Raw genomic sequence first — 12,785 nt, forward strand, 5'->3', positions numbered from 1 at the left:
CTTCTTGGGCCTGATTCATTAAGGATCTTAAATTAAGAAATTTCTTATTTAAGTCTCCTGGACAAAACCATGTTACAATGCAAGGGGTGAAAACTAGTTTTCGTTTTTGCACATAAGTTAAATACTGATTGTTTTTTCATGTAGCACACAAATATCAACTTTAAATTTCAGTGTACAAATAAACTATTAAGTATTTGTGTGCTACATGAAAAAACAATCAGTAATTATGGATCAGGCCCTCAGTATTTAACTTACCGTATATACTCGAGTATAAGTCGACCCGAATATAAGCCGAGGCACTTAATTTTACCACAAAAAACTGGGAAAACTTATTGACTCGAGTATAAGCCTAGGGTGGGAAATGCAGCAGCTACTGGTAAGTTTCAAAAATAAAAACAGTGCTGGATATCGTTAACACTGGGCTCCCAATAATACAAACGTGAGGTTGTAAATGAATATATCAAAATTTATTGTTATTAAACATCAATAAAATTTTATAAGTACATAATATATACCCATATCCTAATAAATTGTACACAAATGGTTAAACTAAATCCTCTGCACTTGGTATCAAGCCTAATAGGTGAACACAGATATAAATAACATTCACTAAAGACAACTCAGATCATTAATATATAAATCAATGAGACAGTCTGTGGATACTAAATACATGTGCCAGTTAAGTTTATTCGCCTTTAGAAGGTGATGAGCAGTTACTCCTAAGTGTTCAGAACAGTACAGTAATTTAGGCTTTAGTAATGCAAAAGATGCTGCACATACACTAAATAGAATTTGATATAATAGCTCAGATAAAGATAAGATTGATTTTGTTTGCTGGAAGAAACATTTTAACAGAACAATACAATTTGCTTTGTGTGATTTAACCCTTATTATACTTGAAGTTTGGGATGTTTTTAGACTTTTCAATGATTTCACAGTTATGCAAAAGAATCTTCAGACACTTATTAATAGGTGACACAAAATGAAAATATTGGACTTTATAAAACTGCTGCAAATAATTGCAGTGGACAAGTCAGGGTACTCACATGTGTCTCTGACCAGCGGGGCTAGATGGAAATGTCCCGGTCTTTAGCTTTGACTGACAGGCTCCTTTTCATTTAACTTTATTGTTCCATGTGCAATGAACACACAAAAACGGGCTACAATAAAATGGTGGCTGACAGTGATCCACAGAGGCTGGAGATGCCTGCAGATGAGCGGGGGAGACTGGAAAACGGAGACCAGGTAAGTGGGACTCGAGTATAAGCCGAGGGGGGCTTTTTTCAGCACAAAAAATGTGCTGAAAAACTCGGCTTATACACGAGTATATACGGTATGTGCAAAACGAAAAAAACTAATTTGCACCCCTTGCATTGAAGCATGGTTTTGTCCAGGAGACTTAAATGAGAAACTTCTTAATGTAAGATCCTTAATAAATCAGGCCCCTTATCTTCTTCTTATCTTATTTTTCTTCTTATCTTATTTTTTTATTATCTTCTTATCTTCTTCTTATCTTATCTTCTTGTTATATTCTTTTCTTCTTCTTATGTTATCTTCTGCTTATCTTTTTGTTATATTCTTATATTCTTATTTTATTTTGCTTCTGATCTTCTTATCTTCTTCTTGGGCCTGATTCATTAAGGAACTTAAATTAAGAAGTTTCTTATTTAAGTCTCCTGGACAAAACTATGTTACAATGCAAAGGGTGCAAATTAGTATACTGTTTTGCACATAAGTTAAATACTGACTGTTTTTTCATGTAGCACACAAATATCAACTTTAAATTTTAGTGTACAAATAAGCTATCAAGTATTTGTGTGCTACATGAAACAACAGTCAGTATTTAACTTATGTGCAAAACAGAATACTAATTTGCACCCCTTGCATTGTATCTTTTTATCATTTTATCTTCTTATCTTCTCATCTCCTTATCGTCGTATCTTATTTTTCTTATCTTCTCTTCTTATCTTAGTTTTCTTCTTATCTTAGTTTTCTTCTTATCTTCTTTTTCTTATTATCTTTTCTTATCTTATTTTTCTTATTATCGTCTCCTTATTTTCTTATTTGATTTTTCTTCTTATCTTCATCTTATCTTATTTTTCTTCTTATCTTCTTTTTATTATTATCTTTTCTTATCTTATTTTTTTTCTTATCTTCTCCTTATTTTCTTATCTTATTTTTCTTCCTATCTTCTCCTTATTTTCTTATCTGATTTTTCTTCTTATCTTCTTATTTTTCTTATTTTTGAGACAGCCCATTTTCCTCATTATACGGGGCAGGCTTCATACAATATTTTAGAAAACTAGTTTGCAAAGCAAAAACCTGAAATCTTACAAAAAAAACCCACTTAATATTCCATCCATCAGCTTGAAGTCACAGATTATTTACAGTCTTTGTTCTTGCGCACAATGCATGCCTCTAAATGTCATGATTTTCAATATAAATTACAACAACTGAAAGGGAAATGTTTTCTGTATGAAACAAAATAGCTGCAATAAGTACAGGATTATCACTTTATGTATTAGATGTATTCAGTTAACAATTTAAGGTGACTTTATTATCTGTTATATCACATTGAAATCTGTCTATCTCTTATCTATCCCAAATCTATTTATCGATCTATCTATCTATCTCAAATCTATTTATCTATCAATCTATCTATCTATATATATCAAATCTATCTATCTATAAATCTGCTATATGAATATTTGCTATCTCAAATCTATCTATCTATCTATATCAAATCTATCTATCTATCTATCTATCTATCTATCTATCTATCTATCTATCTATCTATCTATCTATCCCAAATCTATATATCTATCTATATCAAATATATCTATCTATCTATCTCTATGTTGGGGCAGACGGCTGACAGAAAAGTCAGGGTCACAAACCGTGGTCAGGGCGGGTGGCAGACACATAATAATCGGAACAATCAAGGTCAAAGAACAAGTTGACTTCAAACTGATACAGAGGACAATGCCTAAGTGAGCAATCGCTACAACAGGCAATGAGTCAATGGTACAGGCAGCCTTATAAACCAAGAGACCGATCCTAGCAGTGGATCCATCAGCCCTCTCAGTACTAATGTACTTCTCAGCGCCTGAGATTCACTGAAGTCAGAGGGATGTCATGACAACCAATATAAACCATTTAACCAGCTTGAGATGCATTGAAACACCCGAGTCTGCCGCTATTACAGACTCTGTTCCCATTTCTGACAAAAGGACAGTTAAGAGATCTCTCTGCAGTTTATCTAATTAGTACTAAGAAAATGTAAAGTCACATTAAAATGTTCAGCATTTAAAACTTCTCCGTAAGTAATCAATGGTAAGAAACTTCAGTAAAACAGATATAATGCAACAGTAATTTCATTCATACTCATCAGTCCTCGGAGGTTTCCGTCCCTCTGTGGTCTAGTTGGTCACTGGAGGTAGATTTATAAGTATTAGGCCTTTGTTTGCTCCTAGATGAAGTTTATTAGTTCCAGATTCCCTTCTAGAATGTCAAACCCCCAGAGCCTGGTGTATAAAGCTATTGCTTATCCATTGTTTCTCCCTCATCAGCTGTGTCCGGTAAACCATGGCTATGGACGTGGTAAGAACGTCAGCTGGCCAGGACTTGTTATATTTACTAGGGTGTACTTAGCAAAGCAGCATGAAACGGGCTGACAGGTTTAGTAAGAACCACTGCTCCAGGAACGTGGCTCATTCCTCTGCTGAACAGACGCTAAATATGTACAGTATAAACACACGCAACTTCTTATCCTCAATATTGTCATGGCTGGGGATTATTAAGGAGCTTCCCATGTCGGAGGTATTATCCTGACATGACTTTTATAGCAATTTGCCCCAAAAAAGCGTTCTGTCATCGCTGCGGTGACAGATGATACTAAAAAAGGGCAAAATTCTTAAATAGACCCCTTAGTCTATTAGATGAATAACCTGCACACCTACTCTTGGTGACAAACAGATGGAAAGCATCAATTTAAATAAACAGAAGACCATTAGTACAATGTGAAACAATTAATAGTTTTAATATATTTGTAGTGCATTATAAATCTATCTATCTATCTATATATCTCATATCTATCTATAAATCTATCTATCTCATATCTATCTATCTCATATCTATCTATCTATCTATCTATTTATATATCTCATATCTATCTATCTCATATCTATCTATCTATCTATTTATATATCTCATATCTATCTATATATCTATCTATCTCATATCTATCTATCTCATATCTATCTATCTATCATCTATCTCCTATCTATCTATATATCTCATATCTATCTATATATCTATCTATCTATCTCATATCTATCTATCTATCTATCTATCTATCTCATATCTATCTATCTATCTCATATTTATCTATCTATCTATCTATCTATCTATCTATCTATCTATCTATCTCTATCTCATATTTATCTATATATCTATCTCATATCTATCTATCTATCTCTCTCATATCTATCTATCTATCTATCTCATATTTATCTATCTATCTATATCTATCTCATATTTATCTATATATCTATCTCATATCTATCTATCTCTCTCATATCTATCTATCTATCTCATATTTATCTATATATCTATTTCATATCTATCTATCTATCTCATATCTATCTATCTATCATCTATCTATCTATCTCATATCTATCTATCTATCTATCTTATATTTATCTATCTATCTATCTCTATCTATCTCATATTTATCTATATATCTATCTCATATCTATCTATCTATCTATCTCTCTCTCTCATATCTATCTATCTATCTCATATTTATCTATATATCTATCTCATATCTATCTATCTATCTCTCTCATATCTATCTATCTCATATCTATCTATCTATCTCATATTTATCTATATATCTATCTCATATCTATCTATCTATCTCTCTCATATCTATCTATATATCTCATATCTATCTATCTATCTCATATCTATCTCATATCTATCTATCTATCTATCTATCTCATATCTATCTATCTATCTCATATCTATCTATATATCTATCTCATATCTATCTATCTCTCTCTCTCTCATATCTATCTATCTAAAATCTATTTATCTATTTCATATCTATCTATCTAATATCTATCTATCCATATATCTGTCTCATATCTATCTATCTATCTATCTATCTATATGTATTTATCTCTATCTAATCTATATCTATGTATCCATCTATCTATCTAATCTATATCTATGTATTTATCTCTATCTATCTAATCTACATCTATGTATTTATCTCTATCTATCTAATCTGTATCTATGTATCTATCTATCTATCTATTTATCTATGTCTCTCTTCCACTCTCATCACATCCTCCCATTCTTGGTTACAGGATTTTTTCCGGGCTGCACCCACTTTGTGGAATTCCCTCCCTCGCACAGTGAGACTTTCCTCTAGTCTTCAAACCTTCAAGCGTTCTCTGAAAACCCACCTCTTCAGACAAGCTTATAATATTCCTCAACCGCCCTCTTAATCTCCCTAGGTTACCCTATTACCACCCTCTACACAGCTAACACAAGACAACAACCCTCTGACCAACATTGGTACACACACATCCCCCTCAGTACTTTTACCTTTGCGTTCTAGCTGGTCCAGTGTGCAATATGATGTAGCACGTGCCCTTGTTTTCAAACTCCCATTGTCCTATAGATTGTAAGCTTGCGAGCAGGTCCCGCTTATCTCTCTGTCTGTATGTATTACCCAGTATTGTTTTATTAATGTTTGTTCCCAATTGTAAAGCGCTACGGAGTTTGCTGGCACTATATAAATAAATGATGATGATGATGATTTATCTCACATCTATGTATTTATCTCTATCTATCTAATCTATATCTATGTATCTATCTATCTTATGAATCTGTCTCAGATCTATCTATTCCAGTGATGGACAACAGGCGGCCCTAGGGCCTCATACGGCCCTCAGCTCCTTCCTGATTTTTTGTCAGATGTGTTTGAAGTGTGTATCATTTGTGTTTGCCTGCTGGTGTGTTATTACATATAGGTGTCTCCTTATATTAACTTTTATTAACTATATTTTACCATATTGCTGTGAGGGGAATGTGTGGCCCTTCTGACGGTTATGGGGCCGTACCATGTGGCCCCGGAAATTGATCAGATTGCCCATCACTGATCTACACATTGAGAGTGAGTGAAAACAAAGTCTGAATTCACAACTCTGCTGTGAAAAAATAATAAAAATAAAAGAGAAGTACAAATGTTCCCTTAGACTTATATATACACAAAAAAACACAAAACATCCTCTAGGCAGTAATGAATAACACGTCAGATACACTGATAATGTTCAAAGCCATAGTCCACCAAAGTCTGTAAACAGCGTAAAGTGAAATGTAATGTGTGCGTGTATCTACATGACCTTCCATGTGTTTACGTGTGACCTTCCATGGAACTAATGCAGACATGTTCGGACATACAATTATAAGTGTGGTAGATAAAAGGTTTTATAAATCTCACCTAGAGATGGCTGCATTTTAAATCAGCTCCGTGCCGACCTCCCCCATCATTTTCATTTCACTAATATACAACAGGAAAACACTTGTGAGGGCAGTGGGAGATTAGAAGGTGTCGAGCCGTCATCGTAGAGTTTTAAGGATTACTTATCTTGCAAGACAGAGAAAACGTGTCCTGGCACTGTGCCCAGCAGCAAACATGATGCAAATGCCAAATGAAAACATCAGTCCGATCGCTATACTGAGCTGGTGGATAACCACGAGGTGAGGGTATAAGGATGTATCGACAAGCCCATGATGCTCAGGGACACACGGATGGCATGCAGCCAATCACTCACCATTTGACCTAAATTCCAGATGGATACTGGTGCAGAGAAGGCTTTTGGCTTTGATGCCATTATCTCGGGGCCCGTGCACCACAAAGTCAAATGCCTTCTCCAGCAAAGTAGGATTGGTTAATAGACAGTCTGCTTGCCGGCAGTCGAGTATTATTTCTACAATGATTGTTTCATCTTTCGTGTCTCCACCTTCCAGTCTCTCCTCATTCAAACCACACCAAACCCTCGGTAGCTGCCCTGTGTGGCAAGTGTACCCCGCACCCATTAGATTGTAAGCTTACTTGGGCAGGGCCATCTTTATATTCTGATTTTTGTCATTGGGCCTGATTCATTAAGGATCTTAACTTGAGAAACTTCTTATTTCAGTCTCCTGGACAAAACCATGTTACAATGCAAGGGGTGCAAATTAGTAATCTGTTTTGCACATAAGTTAAATACTGACTGTTTTTTCATGTAGCACACAAATATCAACTTTAAATTTCAGTGTACAAATAAGTTATCAAGTATTTGTGTGCTACATGAAAAAACAGTCAGTATTTAACTTATGTGCAAAACAGAATACTAATTTGCACCCCTTGCATTGTAACATGGTTTTGTCCAGGAGACTGAAATAAGAAGTTTCTCAATTTAAGATTCTTAATGAATCAGGCCCATTGTATGTAATATATTTGTATCATCACATGGTGTAATAAGTCACTTTATAAACAAATAATAATATAATAACAATAGAGGACACAATAGGTTTATGCAGTATATTGGACAGAGAACCCAGGGGCATCATGACATTTTGAGATGACAGTCCACATTTTTGGACACTATCCCTCCAATGGGTGTGGCCTTTCAGGACAGGTATGATGTAATCACAATGAGGACTGGCTGGAGCAGATCAGATTGACCTGACATGGTCAAATTTTTGGGGAGGTATGAGAACAGGCCCTTTATTAGTAAATATTCTCCATACAGTTTATTTGCAAAAATGTTTTACAAATGTCAATCTTTTATTACTTTTTTTTCTATCGTGTAATTTTCGGTCAATCTTTAGGACACACACAAAACATTTTACACTGCTCAGAATACTTTCCCTGGTTCCTCTTTGTGGCCATTAAGACTTTTATTTTTTTAGGGAACATAATTAATTCCAAATCAGCAGCTAAATTAATATGTGATATCAATCGTCACAGGCGCTAGAAATGACATTATCTGTGGTTGTGTTCGTTGGACTTCTGCCTTCCTACTCCAATAAGTCTGGAGAGGCGGATCAAGTGCAAATTGTTTACCATAAGGGAGCGCACATGTAGGTCACATATCCTATTAGCTTTCCAGGCCGAATTGTAATGATAAGTGGTGCTGACCATCTGCACCTGTTTTACTAGTTAAAGAGTATATCCTTTAAAAATGCCCCCCCCCCCTTAAATTAGTAACCAGCGCAAGAGCGTATAGCCTGGGGCAGTTACCAGTAATGCGGGGGGGGGGGGGGGGGGAGGGGGAGGGAGAGTGTGGTACCCTGCTGGAATAGAAACCAGCCTGTGGGGTTCCTAACAATAAAGGGAAACCTACAGTGTTTGGTCCCCCTGCCGAACTAGACTGGGCTAGAGCCTATTTGGGACGCAATAAAACAAAATGCCCCCCCCCCCCCCCCCAGATACTACCAGCCCTACACAGGTCTTTTCCCGCACTGGCATCCTGGGTTGTGGGTACCAGGCTAATGAGTAATACGGGGACCCATGGAGTGACATCCTCCGTGGTCCCAGTATAATGTTAAGGGGGTATTATACAAATATAGTATAAGAAAAGTAACACAACTTTTTAAAAATAGAGTTTAATTAAATAAAACATCCCCTATAATCCTTGTTAAACACGGTATTGTAAAAAATACATATTTATTGTTTGCCCTGCTGTGATCCAATGGGAATTCTTGCATTCTTTTTAATTTAAAGGGAAATATCCTTAATTTATATACCAAAAGGAACTCCAAGACAGATCTTCTTTTTTTGAACTGAAGGGAAATTCAAGTAAAATGTTGACTGTAGGAGAAAAATAAAAATAAATAATTCGAACTCATGACCCCAGCGCTGTGAGGCAGAAGTGCTAGCCACTAAGCTACCGTGCTGATCATGTAGCAGTGTGGCACAGTGGTTAGCAACACTGGGGTCATGAGTTCAATTTCAACCAGCGTCCTACCTGTGTTTGTATTTGTGTGGGTTTAGCATGGGGGCTCTAGTTTCCTCTCACACTCCAAAGACGTTGGTAGGTTCATTGGCTTCTGTTAAAATGTTCCCTAGGGGAAAATGTATCAAGCGGAGAGCCTTCCGGGGTCTGAAAAGTGGAGATGTTGCCTATCAGCAACCAATCAGATTCTATCATTTTGTAGAATGTGCTAAACAAATGATAACTAGAATCTGATTGGTTTTTCAAACCCGCCGGAAAACTCTCAGCTTGATACATTTACCCCCTAGTGTGTGTTTGGAAGGGAATATAGATTGTAAGCTTCTAAGGGCAGGGACTGACGTGAACGATTAAATAATATCTGTAAAGCGCCGTGTTAATAAATAATAAACACAGCAGAACAGAAAGTTCCTTTCAGCACCATGGACAGCAGATGTTTAGGGACAGCCGTATTCTTAATGCCTGAGAGCACCTTGCAGTCCCTTGTCCACGAAGCATGACTTCACTTTTAAGCGATTGTCCAAATTCTTATCCCAGGATTGTTAATAAGATGATTCACCTAGTTGGTCATTTGTTTCTGCTGTCTAGTTTGGAACATTTAAACATATTAGCCCGTTCTGCAGCGCCAAGGGAGAGTTGTCTTCCGTAGTGCGCAACAAGTGAAAGAAAACAACTAACATTAGTCGGCTGCCGTCTTAGGGCCTGATTCATTAAGGATCTTAACTTAAGAAACTTCTTATTTAAGTCTCCTGGACAAAACCATGTCACAATGCAAGGGGTGCAAATTAGTTTTCTGTTTTGCACTGTGACATGGTTTTGTCCAGAAGACTGAAATAAGAAGTTAAGATCCTTAATGAATCAGGCCCTTAGTTTGTAAACAGGGAAGTGGATTTAATTTGCCACAGGTTGGATGAATTCTCAACAAGCAGATATGTTAAAATAACTTTACTATATGTTTGATTTCCGACAGAATCAGCAAAATAAGATGAATGGCAACAATTTGGGCACTATGATTTTTTTTATGTGGACTTCATTTTTAATCACTTATTAGGAAAACCCAATGTTATTAGGGTCATTACAAAAGTGTGCTCATTCCCAATCGGGGGTTTTGAAGGTTAAATCTATCTAGAACAATAATGATATAGGCAGGGTGAGCCCAGTAACGTCCCCTCCAGCTGCAAAGAGTACAAAAGAACTGAAGTCGCGTGTCGGGGTTTGAGGATTACTCTTATAATTCCCTTTATGCGGAATGTCACATTCTAGGGTTAACGCAGTAAACTCCTGTTCAAATTAATTAAATGTGTCAGATTTTAATGAGTAGGCAAAAGAAAGTCTAAATCAGCCAATCGAAGATGAGGAAGTAGTAAATGTAATTAAAAGCCTTAAATATGGAAAGAGCCCAGAGCAAGTATTCTCTAATCTATATTATAGAAAATGGATAGATTTTCTCAGAGTGTGGTCTATTATGTTAGTCTGTCGAATACGCTCTTGGTTCCTACTCGTCATGCATCACGGCAGCAGAATACCAACGTGAGAGAAATTGAGAATTATAAACCCATCAGCTTAATGAACGGAGATATAAAAATATAGGCTAAGGTTATAGCCAAGAGACTTTGGCCTATAATTGATTAATAAAAATCGGCATAAATTTGCATCTAGTAGAGCAAAACAATAGATAATAAAAAGCAATAGTTATATCGAAATGATTTCTTTTCCAATCCCCCGATAGCTCTAAGACCATTTCCAAAGGTATATGTTACATTTCAGTAAGATGGATAAAAACGGGAAATTCTATAACTAGCGCTATCTGCACTGTACCTTGACTTATAAAAGCCAACAATAACATGATCCCATTGTGTATGATGGATACAGCGAAAGAAGGCTGCAAGAAAATGTGGGGTATATCTCTACTAAAATTCATTCTAGCCCTAAAACATACCAAGGGGGTAAATGTATCAAGCCGAGAGTTTTCCGGCAGGTTTGAAAAACCAATCAGATTCTAGTTATCATTTATTTAGTACATTCTACAAAATGACAGCTAGAATCTGATTGGTTGCTATAGGCAACATCTCCACTTTTCAAACTCGCCAGAAAACTCTCAGCTTGATACATTTACCCCCAGGAATCAGGAATGTCCTAAGTTCCCAAAGTGTTGTTTTGTATCTAAATCTATGGACATGATAAGTTGGACGTGATACATTGATTAATGGAGTTCATCGGTACAGTCATCATTGTGATTCCTAAACAGATCTATATCGTCACCCAGTAGAGAAGCTTCTTCCAACTCTTGGATTTGGGGCAATGGGGTCCGTTGGTTCGATGCCAACCTAGGCCTGTGTGGAGTTTTCCTGGGTTTCCACTGGATGGTCCAAAAACATACTGAAAATTGAATTGGCTTCTTGCATTTGTGTGGCAAGGAATAGATTGTAATCTCCACAAGTGCAGGAACTGATTCAATATTCTCTGCAATAGCGCTGAGTACTATGCAGGCATTATATAAGTAACGGTTGATAAACGCTTTCAGCGGAGGTCACTACTACTAATACGCAAATGACCTGTCTGTAATGAGAAAACGTCGGGGTTGCCTGAGGGAAGAATTCGTTTTCCCCATGTTATCTCTCTGTGGGAAACCTAGCAGCAGAAAAAGGAATTATGTCTATGGTATACACAACTCCTCGAGATAGTAACAAATGGTTAGTCTGTCCGTAGGTGTCTCTCCGTAATAAATAATATACTTGCTTATCGCTGAGCATCCCTGGTGTGTGTTTTCCCTCACATGGCCGAATATTGATGTTCTATCCCCCTCACACATAAAGATTTATTTTAATCTGTACAAAAGCAGGTGATGTATAAATGTTATGCGTGTTTCTAACACGGAAGCCGGAAGCCACACGATTCTCCACATATGTAAACAATCAATATACACATAGATCAGCCCCGTAGGGTTGTTTTCGAATCACAATGAAGTCGTTTTTCCTCAACGCTGCAGAGCTTTTCCGTTAAGAAACTAGGCTGCAAATAATCTTTTGATATACACAGAATAAAAATGGTTTTCACATACCCGCCAAAATGCTGCCCTTAGGTTAAAATAAAAAAAAACAACATAATGTTATTTTTCTGTAATCCCGATTTCGTTAATTTAATAGCAGCTGAAAACTGTCTTTCTGCAGTCTGCTACTAGTTACGGTGATAATTAGCAACTTCCGAGAGGCCTGCGAATAGAGAAACATCTCTTTCATCTTGTAAGGCATCTTCCAAAGGACATTAAAAGATCTGAGAAAAAAACAATAAAATCTATTCAGGACTTCTGCTGTTTGACGGATGCCACGGAAAGTACAAAGACATTGAAAGGATCTGTAATGACATTGAAGAGGAGTGGTCTGCCCTGAAACATTTTGTACTGAAGAATAATAGATATGTTTTTACCACTGTCATGAAATTTTAAATTCCCAGAACAGACCTTAGAATTCTGTTTTACTTTGATTTTGCATGACTGATAAATCATAGTCTATTCTTTCTTGCTTTAACATGAAAATTAGATTATTTATTCAGTGACAATGGAGAACTATGTAATTTGACGTGAATAAGAATCATAGATTGAAATATTTTAATTTGATGTTGAATATCCCCCACGTGTTAAACAGGAGATTGTTAAGGCATTTTCAATTCATCCCTTGGCACTAATGTCCTGTTCATTCTCTGGATTAGCAGTGGGAGGTTCAATTAAATCAGATTAGACAGAAATGGTATTTCTAGTTTAAAAAGATAAGTGGC

Source organism: Mixophyes fleayi, chromosome 7 (genome assembly GCF_038048845.1).
Source record: "Mixophyes fleayi isolate aMixFle1 chromosome 7, aMixFle1.hap1, whole genome shotgun sequence".
In the NCBI taxonomy this organism is placed as follows: domain Eukaryota; kingdom Metazoa; phylum Chordata; class Amphibia; order Anura; family Limnodynastidae; genus Mixophyes; species Mixophyes fleayi.